The sequence below is a fragment of the Zalophus californianus genome, chromosome 6, assembly GCF_009762305.2.
Source record: "Zalophus californianus isolate mZalCal1 chromosome 6, mZalCal1.pri.v2, whole genome shotgun sequence".
NCBI lineage: Eukaryota > Metazoa > Chordata > Mammalia > Carnivora > Otariidae > Zalophus > Zalophus californianus.
This window is the reverse complement of record NC_045600.1, coordinates 70,338,230-70,365,915: the sequence shown is the minus strand read 5'-3', so window position 1 is coordinate 70,365,915 and position 27,686 is coordinate 70,338,230.

Here is a 27,686-nt window from a genome sequence, read left to right as displayed (position 1 = left end):
TGTGCCTAAGTATTTAACACAGTCAAAAGACTCTGGCAGTGAGAGAAGGAGGTTCATGTATTTATCCAGTGAGGATTTATTGAGTATCTACTAGATATGCCGTATGCTGTTTTGGTGGTAGAGAAATACCAGTGAGAAAGAGAAACTGGGGTCTGGTTCTACTAGGGAAGATTGGGGAGTAGGTAGAGGGAGAGGGACAAGAATAAGCAAACTATTGAAAAGCATATTTTTGATAATCATCAGTGCTGTGAACAAAATAAGATGGGGTGGTGAGGCAGAATGAATGGGGCTTCTCAGACCAATCCACTGTGGCCCCAGCATAGACTAGACCCAACGCTGCAGGACTTGTCCAGAAGAAACAAGAACAAATGGGGTGGAAGAAACAGAGTTTGATCATTACCAGACTATTTTATGCAAATATTATTATTATCTTGTTTTACAGATGAAAAAATAACCTGAGACAATATATGAGCAAAGAAAAATTCTTATGAGAAGAAATACAAGCAGTTGATAGACATTTGGAACTTATTAAAATTCACAAGTAATGAAATAAACACACTAAATGGATGAAATTTAAAATTGCAATTAGATACCATTTTCAATCAATCAAATTTGCAAAGATTAAAAAAAAAGACCAAATTATTGCTAGTGATAGTGACATAAATTTGACCCCTCTCATTTGCTGCTGAGAAGATAGTTAATTGGTACATCTTTTAAGTAAAACAATCCTACCTGTAGGAATAAGTCTCAAGGAAATTACTAGAAAAGCAAATAAAGATTAATATACTAGATGTTAATTGCAGTACTATTTATATTTACAATTACATTTCCCAGTTTCCCTTGGCAAGGTGTGGTAACACAAGCAAGCTCTGGCCAAAGGCATGTAAGCAAAAATGATGTTCCTAAAAGATCATCTTCCTAAAAGAAAGTGGTTTGCCCTCCATATCCTCGTTCCTCCTTTCCAAAGGCTAATGTGTGGATGCAGTAGTGGGTGAGCTGGTTTTGACCATGAGGACAAGAACAACACTCTAAGGAAAAACAGAAAAATAAGATCGAAGGAGCCTTGGTCCCTGGATGACCTTGTGGAGTAGAGCTTCTCCCTGCTGAGCCTATCAGGTGGAACTTTAACAAAAGATAGAACCTTCTATCTTGTCTTCAGCCATTGTGACTTGGCCTCCTTTGCAATAGCTGAATTAATATCCTAAATAGTGCAGACAGCAGCTGTGTAAAATATATAAAATTTTTTCATTCCTTATTATTACAATTATCTAATACACACACTGATGGTCTTAATAATAAAACTAAGGAGCAGAACCCCACAGAAGATTTGTTAATAAAAGCAGAATGCTTAACATCATCTCTTGGCTGTTTTGGCAATCAGACATTCATGTTTCACAAAAATACTTAGGTATAACTTGGTAAAAAAAAGCAGGACCAGGGGCGCTTGGGTGGCTCAGTCAGTTAAGTGTCTGCCTTCAGCTCAGGTCATGATCCCAGGGTCCTGGGATTGAGCCCCGAGTTGGGCTCCCTGCCAGTGGGGAGCCTGCTTCTCCCCCGCCTTCCCCCACTCGTGCTATCTATCTTGTTCTTTCTCTCAAATAAATAAATTAATTAAAAAACAAAACAGGACCAGATGCAATTATAAAAAGGTGAAAGCTTTGATTAGTTCTTTAAGGTTTTAACTTGATCTCAAACCTGTGAAGTGTTAGTGGCAATTGTTTTCCTTTCCACTCCTGTGCATTGCTTCCAGAATGGGTTGTTGTGCACCATGTTATCCAGAGATTTATCCCTATAGATGGATCAATTATTCTAGTTTGGGGAGAAAGCGGAGCTTCTTGCACCATGAGTGGCTGTATAAAAGCCAGTTGGTGGACAAGGGAAACAGGAATGAGAGACATGCCTTTCGCTTGGGGCAACTTTACTTCCTTCTCTTCTTCAGCATCATTTGCTAGAACCTGGATAAGCCATCAGTATGGGCTCCTGAGGGCCTGTTCAACTGCCTTCTGATGCCGTATTGCTCTAGCAACAGAAAACTTTGGTAGAGTGGGAGCAAGAGCTGAGATTGGAAGGTGGGGACACAGACATATAAGTGGAGACTGAATTATAAGGGGAGGAGGGTACGTAATAGAAGGTCAAGTCCAAATCCCAGCTTGGAAGAGGCAATTCTGGTCTAGTGTCACACAGGCTTTGAAATCCTGAGGAAGGGGATGAGGCTTTTAAACTCTAGGGGTGAGATGATGAGACAATGAAGAAGAGCAGTGTTCTTTAAGAAAATCTCTTGAAATACTAGGAAGAAGAGCAAGGACAAAACCCAGCCTTCAGAGTCATCAGCTGGCTAGACAGAGACTAAGAAGCAAGCCCCAGGCCACAACTGAAGCAGAGAACAAGACTGCTAGCTGGCTTTGGTGCCTTGTGGGAAGAGAGACCCCAGACATTCAAGAGGCCCAGACAGAGCAGATGAGAACAGGTAAAGAATTCTCACATTCATTGAGCATTTAATATTCCATATACTCGATTTTATTTTTGCGGCAAGCTTAGGAGCACTCTTCGCAGAAAGGTTGAATGATTTGATCCAAGATCATGAATTTATTAAGTGGAGGATGTAGTTCTGACTGACTATCTAAAATCCATATTCTTTCTTTCCTGCCATTTTGGGGCTTTTCAGGGATTGCTGCCCATTATACTTCCAGAAGGTGGAAGAAGTTAGAGAAGTCTATTACCCAACCTTGATGGCTTGCAGGATAACGATTGATGTGTTCCCCATAGGCCTCTTGTTAGCTCACAGAGAGAGGAGGAAGCCTGGGGGTAGATAGGATGCTGCCTAATCAGGAGTCTGAAGGTGGTACTGTCCCGCCTTCCCAGAAGCTTAGCTTGCCACGTTCCAGATTAATTCTAGGCAGTTGTGAGCTGTCGGTGCCCATAGCCATTTCCCAGAGAATCCTCAGGACTCTAATAGCCTTTAAAGGAAATGTTATGGTAAAATATGAGAAGATGCTCAATCTTGTAACTGATCAGGTAAAAGCAAAAAACCAAATGAACCTTTAGATACTATTTTCGTGCCATCAGATAGAGATAAATTATAAATATTTTAATATCCAGTGTCTTTGGAAGTATAGACAAAATGGAACTCCCGTTTGCTGTTGGTAAGCATGTAAGCTAGCAGCACTTATTAAAATTTACCCAGAAATTTCACCTTATAGAAATAACCATGTAAGTGTGCAAGGTTATGTGTACAATGGCAATTGTTCCAGAACTGTTTAAAAATTAAATCCAAGGGGTGCCTGTGTGGCTCAGTTGGTTCAGCGTCTGCCTTTGACTCAGGTCATGATCTCGGGGTCCTGGGATCGAGCCTGAGCATCAGGCTCCCTGCTCAGCGGAGAGTCTGCTTCTTCCTCTCTCTCTCTCTCTCCATCCGCCCCTCCCCACCACCCGTTCTCTCATTCTCTCTCACATAAATAAATAAATAAATACTATCTTAAAAAATTAAAAAATGAAACCAAGTAAATATCCATCCATAAAAAAGTTAAATTATAGCACATCCGTTCCTAAGGAGTATGATGAAGCCATTTAAAAATGTGATTGAACTGTCTATGCTTATGTGGAAGGGTATCCAGGATATAAGGAGTGTAAAAGCAAACTCATGAGAACAACAAAAAATGACATACACCTGTGAGTGGAGAAAGGTCAGGAAGAATCCATACCATGCAGTGGTTCTTTTTGGAGGAGAGGACGTAGAACGGAGCAGGGGCGGTTGAGGTGAACCTCACTCTTCACATGTGTCTTCGTGGTTTGAATTTTCAGATGATCTATTGAACATTTATTACTGTTAAAATTTAAAATAAATTCATAAAATAAAAGTGAGGAACACTCAGGGGTAGGCAATTATCCTTCTGAGCCCGAGGCAGAGGACAGCGACTTGAGGTCATGTGTGATTCTGTACCAGTGCCTACCACAGAAATTCGGACACATGCTAAAACCTGCTCCACTTAGGGAAGCCAAAAAAACCCGCTCCAAGCAGGACTCTAGCTGGCAGAGCAGGCATCTAATTTTTCCTACCTTCCAGTAGATTCCAGCCGAGCTCATACTAGCCTTATTTCCTATTCCCCAGCAATTCCTTTGACTCTGAACTTCAGACTGACCTGTTTCTCCCCTGAAGCTATTTTTTTAATACTTTCTCTTCCCCTCAATTTATATTTTAATTCTTTTTTAAATTTTTTTATTTTATTTTTTTTAAAGATTTTATTTATTTGAGAGAGAGAGAGAATGAGAGATAGAAAGCACGAGCGGGAAGAGGGTCAGGGGGAATAGCAGACTCCCCGCTGAGCAGGAAGCCCGATGTGGGACTCGATCCCGGGACTCCAGGATCATGACCTGAGCCGAAGGCAGTCGCTTAACCAACTGAGCCACCCAGGTGCCCTTACATTTTAATTCTTAGTGGGTTCACGACACTGTAAGATTCTTTATAATAGGGGCCGAAATGCATGCAAAACTTCTGTGAGGTTTTTCCTCGATGAATAAAAGGCAATGCCCCCAACGAGTTCTCACTGGCATGTAGTATATGTATGAAATTAAACTCAGAAAGTAATGACGGGGAGGTTAATTTCCTTCCCATTGTGGGTACAGTTGATTTCATTTAGCTTTGAGAAAAGGTAAGGGTTAAAAGGAAGCTGGGGAGAACCTCGAGTTTGCCACAGTTGGCTACAGTAGTCACAGGACACCAGTACAGCCTGGCTACTTTACTTGAGGTGTCCTTCCCGGTGGGACCCGAGGCCCTTAGGACCCTGTGGCTTCACATGGCCCCCCTGGGCACGGAAAGGTGGTTCTGAATGCAGCCAGGAGGTGGACTGCCCTGGCAATGAGACCATTTGACTGATTTCTTTGATCCCTCCCCTCAATTCCCTCTTCTTTTCAACAACACCCCCTCTCAGCACCATCTCAAGAGCTGGAAACAGAATAGCTGTGGCGACACGTAAGACGGTAAGGCATGTGCTTGAGTTATGATTGGTTTTAGGGCAGCCTCAGAACTGGCCGCGTGATGCCTTATGAGTTTGGTGATTTACAGCCATTGGAAGCTGGATGGCTTGTTCTGTGCTCATAGCCAACTAGAACTATATTATGCGAGGCTTAGGCTAATAGATCGCCGTGTAAATGACATCAGGGACTCACTCTCCACTCTCTAAATGTGAAAGAAGCCATGAGCAGACAAATTAGTTGAATAAATACTCCGTATATAAGCTACCTGTCTTAGCGGATTATTCATTCACAAACTTTAGGATACATAAAAGTCACCTGGGGATCTTGTTAAAAATTGTAGATTTCCAGCTCTGCTCCCAGTAATTCTGATGGAGTAGGGCAGGGATGTATTTTTGACATGTGGCCCAAGTGATTCTTCTGCAGGCAGTCAGTGGAGCCCGCTCTAATGGAAGAGCAGAAGCTGCTGGGGTCAGAGAGAGACATCACTCACACGTTCTGGTGTTTTGGCATCTAGCTGTAATTTCCAAACATTGATCCTCTTCACATTTATATATTCTTTAACTGTTACCTCTGTTACATGGGAACTTGAAAGCTATGGGGGGAGGGGCTGGGAGAGTACATAGTCCTAGGGCCGCGGCATGGGGCTCACACATCATAGTCTCCATGTGGGCAAGTGGGGCACTCTTCCACATTCGGATTATATTTCCTCTATTCCCCTGCTCCACTTACCAGCAGGTGATTCTTAGCTTGGAGAGAAACAAGTGTCTCTTGGTGGGGAATCTCTGGGTGTGAGGAAACATGCTAACATTTAAGGCACCATGCGTCTTGCACTTTGGGCAACTAGCAGACACGACCTTGCACTTGGGCATGTTCCTTCCTTTCGAGGCTGGGGAGAGATGATCTGATCCCTTCACGATGAGGCATTGCTCTCCAGAGTCTAGTCTTCCATTCATCTGGGCTGGGGGTGGAAGGTCAGGGCACTGCCTGCGGTTGTGCAGTTTGTGTTTCATTCCCAAAGGGCAAGTGTGGCTGGAATCCAGGTCAGGTCCCACAGCCCATCTGGACATTGGGGCAAGGATAACGGCTGTGCCTGGCCTGAGGAAGGGAGACCTTTTAAAAATCTACCCAAGCTCAGGCACCTGGGTGGCTCAGTCGGTTAAGCGTCTGCCTTCAGCTTGGGTCATGATCTCAGGGTCCTGGGATCCAGCCCCAAGTTGGGCTCGCTGCTCAGTGGGGAGTTTGCTTCTTCCTCTCACTCTCCTTCTGTGCTCTGTCTCCACCCCCACCCCCTCAAATAAATAAATAAAATCTTTTAAAAAAATCCACACAAGCTCTCTGCTAGTTGTAACCCTGCCAGGTGGCACCCCCAGGCTTCTCTCAGTCTTAATGCTCTCCTTCATATTCCCAAACTGGGTATTGGGGTGTTTAGGAAGAACTCTGTTTACTGCTGCCTCTTCCAAGAGTTGGAAATCTCTGCTTTCCTGATGATAATTAAGCCTCAAGAAGAGCCCACCCATCTGACCTCCTTCAGGCTATGTCCATCTATCCATTGGAAAAACAAATTCCTAAGTGAGTGACACATTATCCCCTGTGTCCTGTCAATTCTCTGATTTGCCAATCTCCAGCTTATCGGCTAGACTTGTTTAATGCCTGAGGCCAGGGTACTGCAGTGTCTCTTAATTAACTAGTTGCACACAGCTAATTACTTACCCCGGTATCTCATCAGTATACAAAGAATATTGACTCCAAGTTGGAAAATACCTCAGAGGCATTACAAAACTTCTATTAGAAGAGAAGCCTTAAATACCAGCCATCCAAGAGCTCCGAAGGAGAATAAGGGAGAAGCTGTGAGGGAACCAGCTGGAAAGAGGGGTTGCACCTTTCACTGCAACCCCTCTCCCCACCATATTTCCTATTCAAAATGATCTCTCAGGAGATTTGGTACAAGTATTTGCCTTCTCACAACTTACTCCACTCTCCTGGTGATAAAATAATCCTTGACATGCTGCACCCCACCCTTTCTGAGTGGGGTGCAGCATAAATACTCTGACTATAGCAAGATTTAGATAGCTGCCTGTTGCCTATTCTTACAGGCCATGGAAGCTGCAGGAAACCTTCCTGATTCACGGTTTTGGTACTTGGCTTTCTGGCCGACCAGCCTCCCCTCTTGCTGGCTGCAGTATCAGTGGCTTCCCGTAGAAAGCTGGACACACTCTCCTTAAGGGGAGATTAGCAGGTGCTCAGGAGGGTAGTACAGAATATTAGCTACCTAATCATTAATGTTCCTAATTGAGGAGTTCTCCCAGGTAGACGATTTACTGTGCCTTCACTATATGGCCAGGCAGGTGCTGGGTGTGTCGTATAGCATCCAACTCAGTGTTCACACTCTATCAGCTAAGGACCAGTCTTGATTTTCAGTTGAAAAACTTGAAGTACAGGGAATTGGAATAATTTTTCTAAAGTCACACATCTTATTAAAACAAAACTAAACCAAAAAAGGTAGAGGAGAAAAAGTGCTTTAAAGGGAAAAGAGTAGCGAAGTACTTGCTCTTGAGAACAAATACTCGTTTGGGAAGAGAATGTTTTCCTACTGCTGGATCAGCCGATCAGTGCTGCAGTCGTATTTGCACGGTTTAGAAATGATTTTTTTTGTTGGTCTCATTTTATTCTTCTACCCTTTACAATCTGAGGCCCATCTTAACCAAAACACAGATTTCAAACATTAAGGTATTTCCACTTTTTCTCCTCTTCTGTCAGTTTAAGAAATACCATAGTGAGCACTCTTTTTCCTTCTAGAAGCACAGACTTTGTAAACAAGTTGTGGGCAAGAGAAAATGCCTATGGGTTGGCCAACGTCAGCACCTCTGGATCAATGGTTCACAACCTTGGCTGCTCATGAAAATCCCAGCGTGGGGTGGCCCAAGCCCAACCTGCTAAATTAGCATCTCTGGGGCAGAGGCTGGACACTGAAATCAGCATCTCTGGGTGTGGACCGGGCTTCAGGGTGTTTTGAAAACTGCTGCTGCTCTCCACATTTTGGGGCCGGAGGCTCTAGATCAGTGGTTCTCAATGTGTGGTCCCTGGATCTGCAGTATCAGCATCACCAGCGAGTTTTTAAACATGCACATTCTTGGGCCCAATCCCAGTCCTGCAAATCAGAAACTCAGAGGGTGGAGTCCAGCAGTCTGGTTTAACAAGCCTTCCAGGTGGTTCGGACATAACTGAAGTTTGAAAACCACCGCTGGATAATAGTTTCGCCTTTACTTCGGTGTTAGGCTTTGGAGAGATGAGATGCCCCAGCTTATATCCAAAGCAATGGAGGGCTGATTACAAGGGTATTTGTGGAAATAAGAGAGCAGGCATCATAGGAACCCAGGGAAAGGGGCACAGTGGGATGCTTGGGATGAGCCGCTGTGGCACATCGAGGCATCCCAGGACCCGGGATGTGGTCTGGAGCATGGCGTGTGATTCGGGATCTGGAGCGACTTGCCCATGCTGCTGCTTGTTTGGCCAGCCACAGGAATTCCAGGTTTCTTCCTCTAGTGCCTCACTGTTATCCTGATGATTATCTCTGTCTCTGCCTGCAGCGAGTGGCTTAGCTGGAGTCTTGGAATGAGGCTGTCGGAGTTAGCATTCAGGTTCATTATCTGTATGACCTTGGGCGCTTCATCATCTCACTCCTCTTGGCCTCAGTGTTCTTGTCTGAAAGGTGGGAATACTGATAGTATATACCCTATAGATTTATAACTGCTCAAACACCGATGCTGTCGTTGCATTTTTGTGTCTTCATGCTTCTAGATACATCTACCACAACTGACTCTCAGTTCAAACCCTGAGTTCAAGTGTTTGAGATAGAGACACAGATTGCTGTCGTGAGTCACTGTGGTGGTTCCTGGGCCAAGCTCTCCCACCAAGCATCTGTGGGCATCCAATATATTTACTGTTTGGGGCTTCGATGCTCTCCTCTGGTCCATGAGACCTCACTCACTCAGAAGATCCTCTTATGCTATAACCAAAGAAAGGGAGAGAGCGTGTGCGGTATTGTACTGTTGCAGGATTTCTATTCCTTTGGTCCCCTGGTTCTTGGTCACGCTGCTTCAAAGAATGAAGAGGTAGACCAGACGAAGAGTGGAGGGCCACGAAACAAAGTTTATTGAGCAATAGTACAAAGCTCCCGAAGAGGGAGGGGAACCAAAAGGGTTGCCAATTTGGTGTTTAGATCTAGGGGTTTTTATGGGCTTGTTGGTGGGCTTTGATCTGATTAACCCTCCGTGCACCTGTCACCCAATCAGGTTTTTGTCCTCTACCTATCACGTGGGAAAGGGTGGAGGGCTCCTTCCAGGGTGATGTAAAATTCTTTTAACGGTGGTTTCCTCTTAGGCGGGGGACAGCTCACCCTGCCTGCCTTTCTTCTGACTATCCTTCATGAGTACCAGCAGGACACTTGGCTATTGCAAGGCCCTGGGAACGTCCAGGGGACTTACTCTCTTAGCTTGGCCCCAACAGTCTAACCATGTACTGATGGTGTTTTGAGTCTGAGTCCACAATTTGGAAACCTCTTTTCACATGGATAGCTCACATTTGAATGTAGTATGTTGGTTGCAGAAGTGGAGACCCAGCTGCATGATGACTGTCCCTTCGGGCCCCTCTGTCTGGAGTTGTAGGATCACTGAAGCAGGGAATGTCAGCGCAAGGAAGACGTGCTGCTCACTGATGGAGGCAGAGGATGCCAACGTCTGAATAAACACTACACATTAAGAAGTCATTTCCTCCCCATCCTCCCTGGAACTTTGAAAATAAATGCCTTTGTGATTGTTTAGGCTTGGAGAAAATAGGAGCCGATACAGGTAACTTAGAAGCACTTTGGGTCTGGTTTCCTGCAACAGAGCTGCTGCGTTAATATGCTCAGATGTGTGGATTTTGTCGTTCGCAGATAGTAAAGGGAGTTTTGTGATGAATGCTCCACAGACAAAACGGTTCTTACTTGACGAAGCAGTAACTACTAGCTCTTTCCCTATTTACTGATTTTGGAGTGATGAGATACAGCCATGCCAAGTGTGAGATGCTTCCCTTTATAGTTTTGAATTTGCATGATAGCATTCCATTTTTGATCATCTAGAATGTCTCTGCTTCTTTTCTTTCCCCTTGTAGGAAAGCAGAGAGAAAAGCCATATAGTAATTATAATGAAAAGTCTTATAATGATCTGAGGTCTCCCCCACCCCCCACGGTTCCTCTCCCTCCCACCTGCACCCTGCAGTAATCAGTGTTCTGATCAGAAGATTTTTAGACCTGGAAGAGCTGTCTGGTTCAATGTCTGACTTGAGTATTCAGGGCCTATACAGATTCCTTTGAAAGGAAATGCGTTCTTGCAGATTTCCAGCAATACCTCTTAACACTTTTTATTATAAAATTCCTTAGATAGGTAAAAATATAAAACTAGGTATACAAACATGTGTGTTATACAATCATGAAAACAAAAAAAACCTTATAAATTAGAGACAAAAAAGTATGACTGATAATTTCAAGTTAATAACATTGAGCAGATATTGGTTGAACTTAAATTGCCAAAGCTGGATGTGTTAATGGAAAAATGTGTTGGCGAATTGTTTTACTTATGACTGTTTTCCGTTTAATCATTGCCAGACATTATTTAAATTGTAGTCATTTTCATTATTATTATTTTGCTACTTTGACAACAAAGTCATGTTAAACTGTGAATAGGTTGGTCAATTTAGAATGTACACTCTTCACACTGAAGAAAAAAGTATGCTTTAACAAAAGAAGGCTTATTGTTTATTTTTTGGTGACATAAACAGAGCTCTTAACTGCCACAGCCAAGGAAATTGGATGCTTTGCTTTCTAATAGTCCTGTGCCATGTAATGACTCAGTCTCCCATCACTTTGTTCAAGTAGCTATGAAATTCTTGCACAATGTGTGGTAACACCCTTTGTCCTTGGCTTGGTGTACCCTCGATTGTAAATGCAAACACAGAGGCATTCACTGGAACCTCATATTCATCCAGATGACACGGGCCATGTTTGCATTAATATTTATCTTTAGATTACCATCAAAATGAAAACACACAATTACATTCTGATAGGCATTTTGGATTTGGGGAAAATCTGAGGATCTTCAGAGGTCCAAAGACTCCAAGTTAAGAAACACTGGTCAAGTTACTGCCTCATTAGGTTTTACCTCATTTCATTCTCACAAAAACCCTATGAGGTAGACACTGGCATCAACCTGGCTTCACAGACGAGGCTCTGGGCTGTGACAGGGCTCAGGAATTTGCCCAGCACCACACAGGCTGTGAGAGAGGAACCAGGATCCTGTCCCAGGTCCATCTGTCTCCAAAGTCTTTCTCCTTGAGATCTCTCAGGACCCTCACCCCTAGAGATCTGTCCAGAATCCTCAGGCAACTGTGTAGGAATGATCTTTGGGCAGGCAGGGGCTCATGCCTCTTCTTTTTATAGTTTCTTGAGGAAGCTCAAGGCAAAAGTGGCATTCATAAGCTGAAGGAACCCAGTGCCATTTTGTGAGTCAGAGTCTCAATGAGAATGCATTTACCTCACACATGATTTCTCTCAGAATCAGTCCTTTTAAAGCCATTCAGGCCTGCTCGGGACATTGTAGGCCCCGCAGCTGAGGCCAGTACTAAGTTGTACTGTTGGATGAGAATTGCATCAGAAACTCTGGGTGGAAGTCCTACCTCTTTTTTTATGTTATGTTAGTCACCAGGTGGGGGGTCCTACTTCTATTGTTAAAAGCTCTGTCACCTTGGGCAAGCCACTTCACTCCTTTGAGCACACGTTTACTATCTTTAAAATAAGAACATTGATAATGAACTCGCAGGCGTATTGTGAGGAGTTCACGAGGCCCTGTGTATAACAGCCTTATACTCTGAAGCATTTTCAACAGCAGACCACGTCCATATTCATTACGCACTCCCCGGCCCAATACTTAGAGAGTTCCTGGTAAGTGTCAAAGATGTGTGCTGGCGCTGGAAATACAAAAATTAGACATGGTCCCTGATCTTAATGAATTCAGAGTCTAGTGAGGGAGGCTGGCGTTAAAAAAAAAAATCCTGCTGTACTTAGATGTGCAAAGTTGTAGAAATCTGTGCTATGCAAGAGAGGCAGTAATCAAAGTGTCTTGAGAGACTGTTTAAGTTTTGCACAGCAGAGACAGGAGCTTATCCTTTGATGATCCATAAAAATTATAAAAACACAAGGCAGCATGGTGTGCTTGGGAATCAGGCCAGTAAGGTGGGGTGCAGATGAGGTCAGTATCACTGGGTCCCCAAGAGCCCAGGCTCCAGCCTCGTTCCGCTCTTGTCATATCCTGATTAGATACCATTGTCATGCCCACCCATGCTATTTCCCTGCTCCCCGGAATGGTAGAAAGTAATTACTTTGTGCCAGTTTAGAATGTACTTTGAGGATGAAAAACATCAAACACAATCTCCATTTAATTGGCTTTTCCTGCTGTTTTTGCACTTGGGCTGCACGACGGGCTCGGAGAACTCCAGGGGCACCTTGACACGGCGTTTCCTCTTGCTCTCCAGGAGAGGGCTCCTTTCCCTTTGGCAGGCCTTTGATTTCCTCTGCATAGATTATTTGGCTTCTGCCTTGTTGCTCTTTTGATGGCCCACTTAGGCCCCCAGGGCTCGAATACACTTGGCCACATTGGACACAAACAGTAGATGTGACCCCCTACCGCTCTTCAGGAGTCGGGGACAGTTGCGTTCCGCCCACTGAGGTCTATGCCTGAAGACTGGGTGTATTAATCTGTCTGTTTGCCTCATCGGACTGGACAGAATTTTTGGCGTCTTTCATGCCCATCTTCTTTTTTTTTTTTTTAAGATTTTATTTATTTATTTTGAGAGACAATGAGAGAGTGAGAGAGAGCATGAGTGGGGGAGGGGCAGAGGGAGAAGCAGACTCCCTGCTGAGCAGGAAGCCCAATGCTGGGCTCGATCCCAGCACCCTGGGATCATGACCTGAGCCAAGGCAGATGCTTAACCAACTGAGCCACCCAGGCGCCCATTCATGCCTAACTCCTGTTGTCATTATTGCCTCATGACTTCTGTGGAGAACACAGTTCCTATTACGTTATTCTACAAGTTCTATCAGACCATGACTCGGGCGGTGTTGATAGCTTCTGAATGACATTCAACAAATTCCTAACCGGGTGGATGGCATCAGCCACGGAGCCAGCACAGTGCTGCTGGGTAACTCTCAGGCCACTGCCTGGAACCTTGGGGAGCAACGAAATACCTGTGTACCCAAGACGATGAGAAGAGGGTTCCTTCCATGAATTCTGTGGGCCCTTTTGACTGAAACATGATTTCACAGCCTACTTCATAGCCAAGGGCCCTTCTTACAAATAACTTTGCCAGTCTGAATTTGAAAATGTGTGCGTAGTTTCTCCAAAGTGTGGTCCAGATCAGAGGTCTTCCGTGGAGAGTGATTGTACCTACAACACAATGCATTGGCACGCTGGAAAAAGATACTAGAATTCAGGGCGCCTGGGTGGCTCAGTTGGTTAAGCAACTGCCTTCGGCTCAGGTCATGATCCTGGAGTCTCGGGATCGAGTCCCACATCGGGCTTCCTGCTCAGCAGGGAGTCTGCTTCTCCCTCTGACCCTCTTCCCTCTCGTGCTTTCTATCTCTCATTCTCTCTCTCTCTCAAATAAATAAATAAAATCTTTAAAAAAAAAAAAAAAGATACTAGAATTCAGATATTTGAGGCGCCTGGGTGGCTCAGTCGGTTAAGCGTCTGCCTTTGGCTCAGGTCATGATCCCAGGGTCCTGGGATTGAGTCCCGCATTGGGCTCCCTGCTCAGTGGGGAGTCTGTTTCTCCCTCTCCCTCTGCCCTTTTCCCCCGCTTGTGCTCTCTGTCAAATAAATAAATAAAATCTTAAAAAAAAAGAACGCAGATATTTATTTGATATATTAAAATGAATGAGTTGGAGTTCTACTCCAGGCAATAAAGAAATTAGGAATGACTTTAACTGGTCTAGCTGTCAGCTGGTGAGGGTAGCATGAAGGAAGGGTACTGGTCACACAGCGTGGGCACAATTCATTAGTTTTTCCCCAGCATCTTGTGATGTCTTGTAGTTTCTGTGAGCTTGATTAAGTGAACAAGGATCTTAAAAGATTTATGTTGTGAAACCTTGTAATAAAGGCAGTATTAGGTAGTAATTCAAGGCCAATGGCAGAGCAGATCCCTTCCGACATGAAGTTGACCCATAACTTCAAAATTATGAACAAAACTACTTGAAATATGGATTTTGTTATGGGCTGAATTGTGTCTTCAGCATCTTACCCCGTCTCCTAGTTCATATGGTTGAACTCTCCTAACCCCCAATACCTAAGAACATAACTTTATCTGGAGATAGGATCTTTACAGAGTTAATTAAATTAAAATGAGGTCATTGGGGTGGGCCCTATTCAGTATGACTGGTGTTCTTATAAAAAGAGGAAATTTGGACACAGAAATATGCATAGAGGGAAGACCATGTGAAGACACAGGGAGCAGATGGCCCTTTACCAGCCAAGGAGAGAGGCTCAGAACAGATTCTCCCTTCACAGCTCTGAGAAGGAGCCAACCCTGCCAACACCTTCATCGATCTCGGACTTCTAGCTTCCAGAACTATGAGAAAATAAATTCCTGTGGTTGAAGGCACCCAGTCTGGTACTTTATTGTGGCAGCCTGAGCCAACTAACACAGATTCACATCCAGTCTCGTTAGCAGTGGGCTTCTGTCATTATGTATGATGCCTTGAGGTGTGAGTTAATGACACTGGGAAGGCATTAAGACTAGACCAACACTTAAACTGAGCTGTCAGCACAGGAGTACAACCCAAAAGTTCATCAACAATGAAATGTGTTCAGTCATGGCTATCACCAATAATACTACTATTAGATATCTAGGAGGGGCAGAAAGGTTTTTGAACTAATAATAAATAAAATAATTTTAAAAATCATGATGTCTGGGGCGCCTGAGTGGCTCACTCATTAAGCGTCTGCCTTTGGCTCAGGTCATGATCCCAGGATCTCCTGGGATTGAGCCCTGCATCAGGCTCCCTGCTCAGTGGGAAGCCTGCTTCTCCCTCCCCCACTCCCCCTGCTTGTGTTCCCTCTCTCGCTGTGTCTCTCTCTGTCAAATAAATAAAAAATCTTTAAAAAAAATCGTGATGTTCATTTTAATTCATTCTCTAATTTTGGAGATTAATTCATATCTCCATTTTATTATGTAGTTTATATAGTCTTACAGTAATACATATGTGCATAATTTACAAATAAATAAACATAAATGTGGGTAGTGAGTACTCAAATATGTTTTTGTTTTTTTAAAATTAAATTTTATTTTATTATGTATGTTAGTCACCATACAATACATCATTAGCTTTTGATGTAGTGATTCATGATTCATTGTTTGCGTATAACACCCAGTGCTCCATGCAGTACATGCCCACTTTAATACCCATCAGCGGGCTAACCCATCCCCCCACCCTTCTCCCCTCTAAAACCCTCAGTTTATTTCTCGGAGTCCATAGTCATGGTTCGTCTCCCCCTCCAATTCCCCCCGCTCATTTTTCCCTTCCTTCTCCTAATGTCCTCCATGCTCTTCCTTATGTTCCACAAATAAGTGAAACCATATGATAATTGACTTTCTCTGCTTGACTTATTTCACTTAGCATAATCTCCTCCAGTCCCATCCGTGTTGATGCAAAAGTTGGGTATTCGTCCTTTCTGATGGCTGAGTAATATTCCATTGTATATATGGACCACATCTTCTTTATCCATTCATCTGTTGAAAGGCATCTCAGCTCTTTACACAGTTTGGCTGTTGCGGACATTGCTGCTATGTCAAATATGTTTTTTTGATGGGGTGTGTAATTAAAAATGTTTAGGGAACCATTGCCATGATAATGTGGCTTCGATTCCTTCCTTTGAAACCTGGATCCTTTAGGTCCTTCAGATTCCTAACATGATAGAGCAATTTTTCAGGACAATAGAAGTCCTGAAGTAACCAAAGTTTCATTCAGAGGGGAAAATGCTTATGCCTTGTGAGACTCATACTTTCCTATAAAGATTTAAATAAAAAGACTTTCTTGATAGGTTTCAGGTTTTAAAGACAGTTTCTAAGATGACTTAAATATGTTTCTATATAGAAACTAATTTTTATTGTTTTTTCCCCCCCTTAACGTTTGTCTTCTATTCAATAGCACTGTTAAAATTCTCACAATGGCCAGAAAATCCAGTCATGGACCTAAAAAATTGGGAAAGGTCCTCACCAACCTATGTATTTGGAGGCTTTTTGGGTACATTGCATAGAAGAAAGCTATTTTGTTTAGTAGCTACCCCTGGAGAATGCAGTTGGACACATTGAAAGAGTCAGGGGATGAACTGGGGAAGGAGAGAACTACATACACATCATGTATACACACATTCACATACACACACACACACTCATACACAGATGCACACCAGCATTTATGTATCCTAGGGGAAACTTGCCTGGCTTTTTACCAGAGACCCAGCCATTCCTTCCACAGTAGAAAAATACACAGCAATCAGCGTTCTATGTGTTTTGAGTGGCAGCGTTCAAATTAGCGGCGGTGCAATAAATGAGCATCAAGGCTTATTGCATTATGAATCTCTTCCATGTTCAAGGACAAAACATTTAGTCTGTGTAAGCAAACAGTGACTTGCCTTATGAAGTCTAAGGCTGTTTGTAGAGTTTTCTGATTACTGTCAAGGCAAGCAGAAAGAGAGACATTGGTTCAGGGTGGTTTTTTTTTATGCCTCTCAAGCAAACATGTACTTGATTTTATCTACCAGTCTTGCAAATTATCACACGTCCCTGGAAGGCACCTAAATGCAGAGTTCTGGTTCTATCCACTCGCCACTGTTTGTCACTCATGGTCTGCAAGTCACTGCCAATGTCGGAAGCTGGAAATATGTTATGATGGCGGAATGACATTGCTAGTCCCTGTCTCCGCCCCCCATTAGTCAGTTCCAGTGGATTGTAAATTGCTCAGGTGGCAAAAGTCACCCTCCAATGGAGAAGGTGTATAGAGAAAATAATAGAAGAGGTAAGACCAAGTCCTGGGGCTCCAGCACTAGAAGACTGAGGATAGAGGACTGGGAACAGTGAGATATCAGGAGAGCAAAATGAGCAAAATGGCTTCATGGTACCCAAGGGAAGAGAGTGTGACCAGCTCTGTGCAATGACATCCCTATTCTCACCTTCCGCAGTTGCCCACTTGTCCTTCTCAGTTGCAGGGAGGGAAGACTTTCTTCTATGCTGTGAGGTCACTGACCATGTGTGTCAGCAGAAGTTCCTAGTCCTCAGACCATTTGGAACTTTTGTAACCTATAAAAAATGCCCTCAGTATCATCTTACTTCCTGTTTTGTATTTCCTTTTTTGTAGTGAATCTTCCAGGGAATTAACACTAAATGGGACCAAGTTCAGGTTGGGGGGAGAATTTTACTAAAAATTTAGGGATGCTTTTGGCAATGAAATTCCATTCAACATGTATTTACTAAATGCTCACTAAGGATAAGATGCTATTCTAGATGCAGCAAGAAATAAAATTAAAGAGATACATTTAGATGTCCTGCAATATCTGCAGTGTAGGAATGGAATTACTATAGGAAAATACACATAAGATGCTGTGGGGGTTCAAAGGAAGAGATCACAGTCGGTGGGAAGGATTTTAAAAGACTCAAAGAAGGAGTTAACATGTGGGTTGGTTCTTAAAGAATGGTTGGAGTTTCAAAAGGCAGAGCTGAACTAAAGAGCAACTCAGGAAAATGGAACATGAGCAAAGACATAGAGATGGGAAAGTATAGCTCACTTTGGAGAAAAGGTAGTAAATTTGGCCGGAGCATAAAGATATGCATGATAGGGGCGCCTGGGTGGCTCAGTTGTTAAACCTCTGCCTTCAGCTCAGGTCATGATCTTAAGGTCCTGGGATCGAGCCCCACATCAGGCTCCCTGCTCAGTGCGAAGCCTGCTTCTCCCTCTCCCACTCCCCCCTGCTGTGTTCCCTCTCTCGCTGTGTCTCTCTCTGTCAAATAAATAAATAAAATCTTAAAAAGATATGCATGACAAAAAAAAAATTAAGGGACTAAGGTTGGAGGAGAAGCATGATGGCCAGTGTCAGAGAGCCCTGGGCAGGGAGGCAGGGAGGCCGGGAGGCAGGGCGGCCACGTGATGAGAAAAGAGCATGACTGCAGGTCAGAGACAGTCTGTCCCAGATACCACTCTGTGATATGACTTAAGTCGAATGAAGCTCTCTAAACCTCTAATTTTCCTATTCTAAAAGGCACTTGTATACTTACCTTAAAAATACAAACAACACTAACCCAAGTCAAACCAAACCATGATGTTCATGATGGTGGCCTTGAGACCTGAATACGGAGTTAAATTATGTTCAGTATATCTTGTCTAAGAAGTCAGGGAAGTGAATAGGAGGCTTTGATTTCCTAAGAAAAGTTAGTGTAGATTGTGCAAGAGAGAGGGGGTAGAATAAGACCTTTTGTCTTGTGAGAACTTAAATGCTAACTGTACATCCCTCTTTGGGGAGGAGAGGAAAGGATTCTGGATTTGCGAGGTGGTGGATGTTGGAATTTGTCCCTATAACAGCATCCCTGGGCGCTGGTCAGCACCTTGGGAAGTGGGTGTGTGTGACGAGAAAGAGCAAGGAGCAAAGAGCTGCAACTGTGTGGCTGAGCTTAGCACGGGGAGATTGAGAGGTCCTTCCTCAGGGAACCATGGAAATCTTTATAGGGGCCTCGACCAGCAAAGGCTCTTTGCAGTGCACACACTCACTGGGTAGAACCTGTCTTCAACAGTGTCACCATGTGGCAGAGAGGAGTAATGGCAGTTATAATGGGCCCTGACTCCCGTTGTGTCTGTGCAAGGAAAGCTGGGCCCCAGCTCTCTCCAGAGCTTGGAAGCCCTAGCACTTGGAACAGTGTGTACGTGGAGGGGCTTAAAGAGGCTGATGCCCTGCATCCTGGTAGTAGACAGTACAAGAATTTGAGAACTTAATTGAAAAGTAAAGACAAGTAATTCAAATTTGTAGAGCAGTTCCAAGTGGTTATGAATACTTAGAATAAAAAAGTAGGTAATTCTTAAGAGCTGACATTTGTCTCCCTAGAAAACTCAGCTATCTAGAAACTCCCATTCCCTAAGGTTCTGGATTGAGGAGATTTTCTTTCTGTTTTTATTCGTCAGGGAATGAAGTGAAGTGATTGCATTTCTACTTGAAATTTAAGTCCATTTCCATGAGTCTCTGGAGGAGAGAGTCTCTAATTATTCTAGATGGCCTGTCTATACCTTTTAACATCTTGGCATTTACTCCTGGAGTTTCTTCTGTGTAAGGATGGATATTGGAAAGGAGGTGATGAAGAGAGCGACAGTCATGTTACTACTGACTGAATTACAGCTGTTCCTGGCCAGTCGTCTTCAGGCAAAGTTCTAACCTTCAGTCAGGGTCTGGGCTCACTGTGCTCTGGGTCTGAGAAGGAGTCACTGAAAAGTGAGCAGTGAGTAAGATCAGAGCTAGGCGCTTCTTTGGTAACTCTTTTTTTTTTTTTTTTAAAGATTTTATTTATTTATTTGAGAGAGAGAAAGAGATGAGAATGGGGAGGGTCAGAGGGAGAAGCAGGCTTCCCTTTGAGCAGGGAGCCTGATGCGGGGCTTGATCCTGGGACCCCGGGATCATGACCTGAGCCAAAGGCAGACGCTTAACGACTGAGCCACCCAGGCGCCCTTTGTTAACTCTTTTATGCTTCCTCATCGGTTTAGTATTTATCAGGTTTTGGAAGCTAAGTCAGTACTTGCCCTTGAAAGGTCGTGCAGGTCTGTCTTTCACCCCAGACAGGACTTTCTGCAAAATCCCTGACTTTTGTGACAGAAGATCCATCGGTGCAGGGTCTGCTGAAACACACCTAGGGATGTGAAACACTATCGTGTGAAACAGACCATCCACTTAATAGAGTGCAGTCTTGGGAGCAGCAAGGCACCGGCTGTGAGTGAGTTAGAAATGCTGGAGGGTCACGTGGGTGGTGCCGTCAATGGAGCATCAGACTCTTGGTTCCGGCTCAGGTCGCCATCTCAGGGTCCTGAGATGGAGCCCCGCATTGGGCTCCATGCTCAGCAGGGAAGCCGCTGGAGATTCCCTCTACCCCTCCCCTACCTGTGTGCATGCTCTCTCTAAAATAAATGAATGAATGAGTGAATGAATGAATGCATACATGCTGGATCTGAGGCCTCACTCCAGACTTGCTGAATCAGAATCTTCATTTGACAAGATCTCTGTAGGTAATCGTAAACACTTGGTGTTTGAGAAGCCCTGGGCTTTTCCATTATTGGATGGTTGTGGGTGTCGGAAAATAACATGGGACTAAAACCTGCTGCTCTGGTGTGGCCTGTGGACCTACCTGTATCTGTGGAGCCCTGCCTGTTCCTGGGCCCGGGCCGCTCCCTCAGCTTACTGCTGTCCCTGCAGTCACAGAGGTTGGCCGCTGCTGCCGCTGCGGGGACCCTGGCTCCTTATCCCGCAGCTGTCTGGGACCTCCCCCGGGTGAGGCCTGGCCTGTGGCACAGCCTGTCACGCTTCCTGCATCAGAGCTGCTGCAGCTCCAGGGCCTGGATCACATCCCACTGCTCCCTGGGGGTCTGGCGCTCTCGGCGTCCCTCAAAGGGGCAGAGGATGATAATTAAGAAGTGTGGGGGTATTTATACCATGTGGGGAGAGATAAGAGCCAGGAAGGATCCAGAAGATAAATTGCTAGCTCTTCCTCCTACACTGTGCTCCATGGTACCTCGCCTTCTCCCGCCACCTCACCGGAAACGTCCCGTGTGACCAGCTGTGTTTGGGGGGAGTTTTGTGCAGCTTCCTAACATACTACCTTGTATTTTCTTTCCCTCATGTGTCTTTTCCTTTCCTTTTTTTCCCCCTATGAGATTGTACCCCTAAATCAGCAATACCTCAGCTTTGCCTTGAAGTCTGCTTTGTAAGGAACCCAGACGAAGACATCTGCCTTGTATGAACTTTACTCACTGCTTCTAATCCTGCCATCTGGTTGGCTTTGGAATGGTTGATTTCATTCATATAACTTCTTCCTTCAAATTGTACAAGACAGCTACCATGCCTTCTCCCTTCTTGGCTAAACACCCTCAGTTCCTTCGCGATTCCTCAAGATGAAGCTGCTGGGTGTCTCACATTCCTCACATCTCACTGTAATGTGTCTTCTTAAAATTGTGGCTCCTCTGGTGTGGGGCTGAGCTCATGGGATTCTCATTTGTTTGACTGTGGCATTAACCACCATGAACATAGCTATCTGGAGCTGGGCCTGCTCCCGTGAGAAGAAGCGGACTATTTGGGTTGTGTTGATCTGACGGATTAAGATGAGCTTAGTGAAGTTAGATGGAGTGAACAAGGCACATCTGCTTTGGTTTTCTATGTCAGCTTCTGAGGGAGGGCCAGGCCCTCTGTGGGACCCAGAGTTCCTCAGGGGGTCTGTATCCCTTAAAGACACATTTGGGCTGGCCCCAGGCCAGGGCATGGTTGGACAAGGGATTCAAGTGACTTCCCAGGTGCTGTACCCTCCTTGGGGATGGAGGCTTCATTATCTCTCAGCCAGACAAATCCAGAGTCAGAGTTTGGCCAATGGATTCCTGACAAACAGTAACGATTATAGCACATTTAGGTTTTTGGCCTCAGAATACAAATGTACAAGGATGATCTAATAATCATGTAAAGTGTTCTAAGGTCTAGAATATCTTGTCTTTCTGGAGGCCCCCTTTTAAAATTTTTTAAGACTACCCTCCTATCTGCCCTGACTCCCTACCCCACCCCACCCCCGGTTTGAGGAGCTTTTATGATTTCTCAAGCACTGCACAGGTTTTATGGGGAACACAGGTAACCGTAAGATACGATACCTGCCCTCCAGGATCTTGCAAAGGCAAGGCCTCTCACTTAACACAGTTCAAGATACCTAATATGACAAGGAGCATATGAATGCTGGATTAGCTCAGAGAAGCCAAAGTCTTGGAACAGCCAAATGAAGAGCACTTCATTTTAATGAAGAAGAGACTTTTGGATTTGCTGTAGAATGCTTTCCTTTAAATTTTACGGCAGAAAGTTACAGAGAATCAATTCTTTATGTTGCTGGAAACTGCATTAGTATTTCCCTTGTTCCTTAAGGCAAAGGACGTGTCATCTTCCCTGATATTTGTAGGATGCTGTAAACACATATGGTATAATACCTTACCCTGGTCAGAGAAATGACAACATTTTTGTCTTTAGTTTAAAAGACTGGTGAGGAATCTATTCAAAAATGAGTCACAAAACCCTCTCTCTGTTCAGAAGTTAATACTTTTGGCGTCATGTCAGGTTCCCGTTCCTGGAGATTGGGGAAAGCAGACTCAATTATTGTTGGCATGTTTGCTAACCTATTTTTAGCTCTAGAGAAGTGCCAGAGTAAAGGGCCAGACAGGGAAGGTCAACCAGAGGGGTGTGGGGACGCATTGCATCACTAGCCAGCGTGTACCAGTTTGTTCTGAAGGATTCGTGGTAAGGGAGCAGCACTCCGTTGGCTTCTTTCGGCTTCCAGGACTCCTTCTGGGCTCACAGTACAAATGTACCAGGATGATCTAATAATTGTGTAAACTGTGCTAAGGTCTAGAATCTCTTGTCCCCAGCCCTCATCTTTTTTATGAGCATGCAGGTGCGCAGAGAATGCGGATTAGTTGTAATATTGAAGGGCTCTCTTTCCCATGGCTTCTGGGGTCCCTGTGCCTTCTGAGGGGGTGGGAGGGAGGACAAGAACAACGGTAAGGGCGAGAGTGGGTTACAGAAGCCACGATAAATGGTTGAAGGACCCCCAACACTCCCTGCTATTACTGGGGGGATGACCTGGCCTACGCTGTGGTTTTCAACCTGGGGGTTCTACAGAGACCTTGAAAACACATGTGAAACATTGTGTGCGCTCTGGTGTAACGAGACACTTTCCGCTTTCTTGGCTCACCATCTTCCTTTCCCAAATCACTCTGCAACAACTGCTGTTCTTGTTCCTTGCATGCATCTGATTCCAGACCTGGAGACCCTCATTTTGTTCTTTTTTTATCTGTGTACTTTTGCTCTTGCTCCTCCAATCCATTCTTTTCTCAGGGGTTAATGAACTTCAGAGAAAATCTTGATGTAGATTATCAATGGGAGGAGGGGTGGCAAAACCAAAACCCCCAAACCAAAAAACAAACCCTTTTGAGGGTCTCCCCTTTGCACTTTGGACACAAATCCAGAGTTCTAACCCGAAGTTTACCCTAGTGTCCCCATCTCTCCCCTGATTACGAGGTTCCTTCAGTTCTGGAATACTCTTCCCTGACTCTTTCCTCATGGCCTGCAATGCTCTCTGCTCTCTTTGCCGGGCTACCTTCAATCCACCCTGCAAGTCTAGCTGAAATTGCATACTCCTGGAGAGAAATCACTGGATTCTTTGATCTCAACTTAATTCTCCCATTATGTTTGTATGCACAGCATCGTTTTCTTCAGAATGTCTTATATTTTAAGGTTATGTATTTATCTTTGTATTTATTCATATGTTTCTTTCCCCCTCCATAGACTCGAGTTGCCATGAGGACAGTTTTTCCCACTGTCATAACCCCTGCGCCTGGCTGAGTTCCTGCCTGTCTGAAATATCATAGATTCTCAGTAACTATTTACTGAATGAATGAATGAACATCAATGCCATTTAAATTAAGGAATTAAATTAAGTAATTTTATTATAAAAATTATGAATGCTAGAATAGAATGTAGCCATTAGAAATTTTTAGGTATATATTTATTGGTATGGAAAGATACCTGGATATTTTTGATTGAAGGAAAAATTTAAAAATACTGTGTATTGTTTTCATATACTATTTAAAAAGAAAAATAAATATATTGGTATATAAATACATACCAAGATGGAAACAACAGCTCTTTGAGTGGCATATTTTAGGTGTTTCTCTTTGTTTTTACTTATTTGTGTTTTCATACATTTAATTTTTTTGTTTTAAAGTTATAGAATCCATTAATTCATTCATCAACTATTTACTGAGTATCTTCATTCTGTCAAGCATTGTCCTAAAAATGAGGATTGTGATTATAAAATTCAAGCACAAATCCTCTTATTATGTACACCCTTTTTTTAGCATTCCTTTCTAGTTAACTATTTCAATAGTTTAGATGGATCTTTCTGGATCTTTTCTCTATTCATTTGATAATATTTATACAAGTTCTATTTCTTTGCACATATTTATAGATTTTTGAAATTTGTGATCATATTCCACCTACCTTTTTGTGACTTCCTTTATTACTCTTATTATAATTTATATTTAACATAAAATATATTACATTTTACATTATTACAATATATTATGTAATATATAATACATAAGTTATGATTGTAACTTAATAATATACCTAGAAAAAATTTTCCTGCCATTGTTTAAATGTACCTCATTAAAACAGAAAAAAGAGCTGCATGTTTCCATAATTATGTCATCAACTCCTTTATTAATGAGCACATAGATTATTTTAAATTTATTCTCTGAGTTTTATTTTTAAACAACACAACTAGAACAATGTGTTATTTATCAATTAATGGTATTAAGGTTGGAATTAAAGAAAAGGGAGGGGCGCCTGGGTGGCTTGGTCTGTTAAGCGGCTACCTTCGGCTCAGGTCATGATCCCTTCTTGGGACTGAGTCCTGCATCAGGATCCCTGCTCAGCGGGGAGTCTGCTTCTCCCTCTCCCCCTCCCTTGCCCCCTGCTTCAATGCTCTCTCTCAAATAAATAAATAAAATCTTTAAAAAAATTATTAACTAGATAACTGGAGGGGGAAAGTCAACAGCAAGGTATCATGGTAGCAATTACAGAAAACAGCTACCTTCGCTTAAGAGTGGAGGAGAAGGGAAAGAGGTTGGAGTTAATGAAAATTTAGTAGTGTGGAGCTAAAACTTATACCTAGGGGGTGCTGCTTGGCTGGCGCTGATATCTTGGGGTGGGGGAGACTCCATGACAGAGGTCTGCCAGCTACAGCTCATAGGCCAAATCCAGCCCACAGTCTGTTTTTTGTATGGCCCTTGAGTTAAGAATGGTTCATACATGTTTAAATGGTTGAAAAAAAATAAAAAAGAATAATTGTATTGTTTTCCTAAGGCCACCCAAATAAAGTGTCATGAACTGGGTAGCTTAAAACCATAGAAATGTATGCTTGCACAGTTCTGGAGCCTGGAAATCCAAAATCAAATTGTCAGCAGGACTGTGCTCCCTCTGAGAGTCTGGGTAGGATGCTTCTCTCTTCTTTCTAGCCTCTGGCGGTGGCCAGCAACTCTTGGCCTCCTTGTCTGGAGGTTACATAACTCTTCTCTTACACATCTCTTCGCATACCCTTCTCTGTGTCTGGGTCTTTACATGATGTTTTCCTCTTTTTAGAAGAATGACAGTCCTATTAGATTAAAGCCCAACCTAGTGACCTCACCTTAACTTGATTACATCTGCAAAGACTTATTTCCAAATAAGATCACATGCACGGGGCGGGGGTGGGGGGTGGGTGGGTGGGTTAGGACTTCTGCCTATCTTTTTGGGTGCGCAATTCAACTCAGAACAGTAATACTATTTTGTGACCCATAAAGATGATATGGTGCTCATAAATTTCAGTGTCCATGAGTAAAGCGACACTTGCCACACTCATTCGCTTATGTATTGTCTGTGGTCGGTGTCATGCTACAATGGCCGAGTTGAACAGTGGCTACAGAGACCACGTGGCCAGCAAAGTCTCAAATATTCACTCTCTGGCAAGACTTAATGGCCAAAGTTTGCTGACACTTGTTCTATGCGACTCATTTTGCAAGTGTTGGAAAAAGGCAAGTTAGATTCAACTGCTGGATGGACTTCCCCTTTCATGGGAGGAAGACATGTTCTTGTATGATGCTTGGAGGAACATGACATGGGGAGGAAGCCCACAGGAGGCACATGGGAAGGAACACATCTCTTCCTTCTCCAGCATTTGGTCTCCCTGTGTTGCCTCTTTTTGGTGACTTCAGAGGAAAGAAGCTAACAAAGCGGAAATGTGGTTTGCAGAGTCTCAGTCCTGGAAACACAAAGCAGAGAGAAGTATACATTTGGAAATTATAGACAATAGCTGAATAATTTGTGCATACACGCATGTACATAACCTGTAAGGAAAGAATACACACAGCTGCTATGGTCCTTATTTCTGTAACTGAACTTGAGGCCATGGTTTGTATGTGTGTATGTAAGTGTGTGTGTGTATATATATATATATATATATATATATATACACACACACATACATATTTATTAAACTGAATCTGTCATTTTGAGATTATTGTAGATTCACATACAGTTGCCAGAAATAATGCAGAGAAGTCCTATATACCTTTTATTCATTTGCTCCCAATGGTAACTAACCCACAGTAGTTGCAGAACTGTGGTACAATGTGACAAACAGGATATTGACATTGATACAATCAAGGTAGGAAGGTTTTCATCACCACAGGATCCTTGTGTTGCCCTTTTATGCCCTTTCTTTTCTCCCCCACTTCCCCTACCCTATTCTTAGCCTCTGGCAATCACTAATTTATTCTCCCTTTCTATATTTTTTTCAGCAATGTTCTATAAATGAAATCATATGTATGTAACCTTTGGGATTGGCTTTTTTGACTGGGCATAATTTTCTGAAGATGCATCCAAACTGTTGCATTTATTTGTTTGTTCCTGTAATATTCCTTTTTATTACTGAGGGGTATTGCATGAGGTGGATGTACCAGAGTTTGTATAATAATCCACTAAATGAAGGCTGTCTGGGCAATGCTTAGTTTTAGGCTATTACAAATAAAGTAGCTAAAAACATTCTTGTACAGGCTTTTGTGTGAATATAAGTTTCTCTGGGCTAAAAGCCTGAGAGTACAATTTTTGGGCTGTATGTAATTGTGTGTTTGTTTTAAGAAACTGCCAAACTGTTCTCCCGAGTGGCCATCGCCTTTTACATTCTCACCAGCAATGTCTGAGTGATCTGGCTTCCCTGCATTGTTGTCCACATTTGGTGTTGTCACAATTTTTTGTTTTAGCCATTCTGATGGGTGTGTAATGATATCTTACTGAGGTTTTAATTTGCATTTCCCTAATGGCTGATGATGTGAAATATCTTCTCATGTGCTTGTCATCTGTATATCCTCTTCAGTAACATGACTGTTCATGTCTACGCCTAGTGTCTAACCGGATTGTTTTCTTACTGGGTTTAAGAGTTGTTTATTTATTGTAGGTACTAGCCCTTTGTCAAATACATGGTTTGTGAATATTTTCTCCCAATCTGTAGCTTGTCTCTTTATTCTTTTAAAAGGGTCTTCTACAAGGCAATCATTTTAATTTTGATGAAGTCCAGTATTTCTGTGCTTTTCTTTTATTGATTGTACTTTTGGTATTGACTTTAAGAACTCTTTGCTTAGTCCTAGTTCCCAAAGAGTTTCTCCTGTGTTTTTTTTTTCCCTAAAAGTTTTGGGTTTTATATTTTCTTTTAAGTCATTAATACATTTTGAGCTACTCCTTGTTTAATGTGTTTGGGTTAAGGTTCATCTTTTTGGTCTATGGGTGTTCAGTTGTTCCAGCGCTATTTTT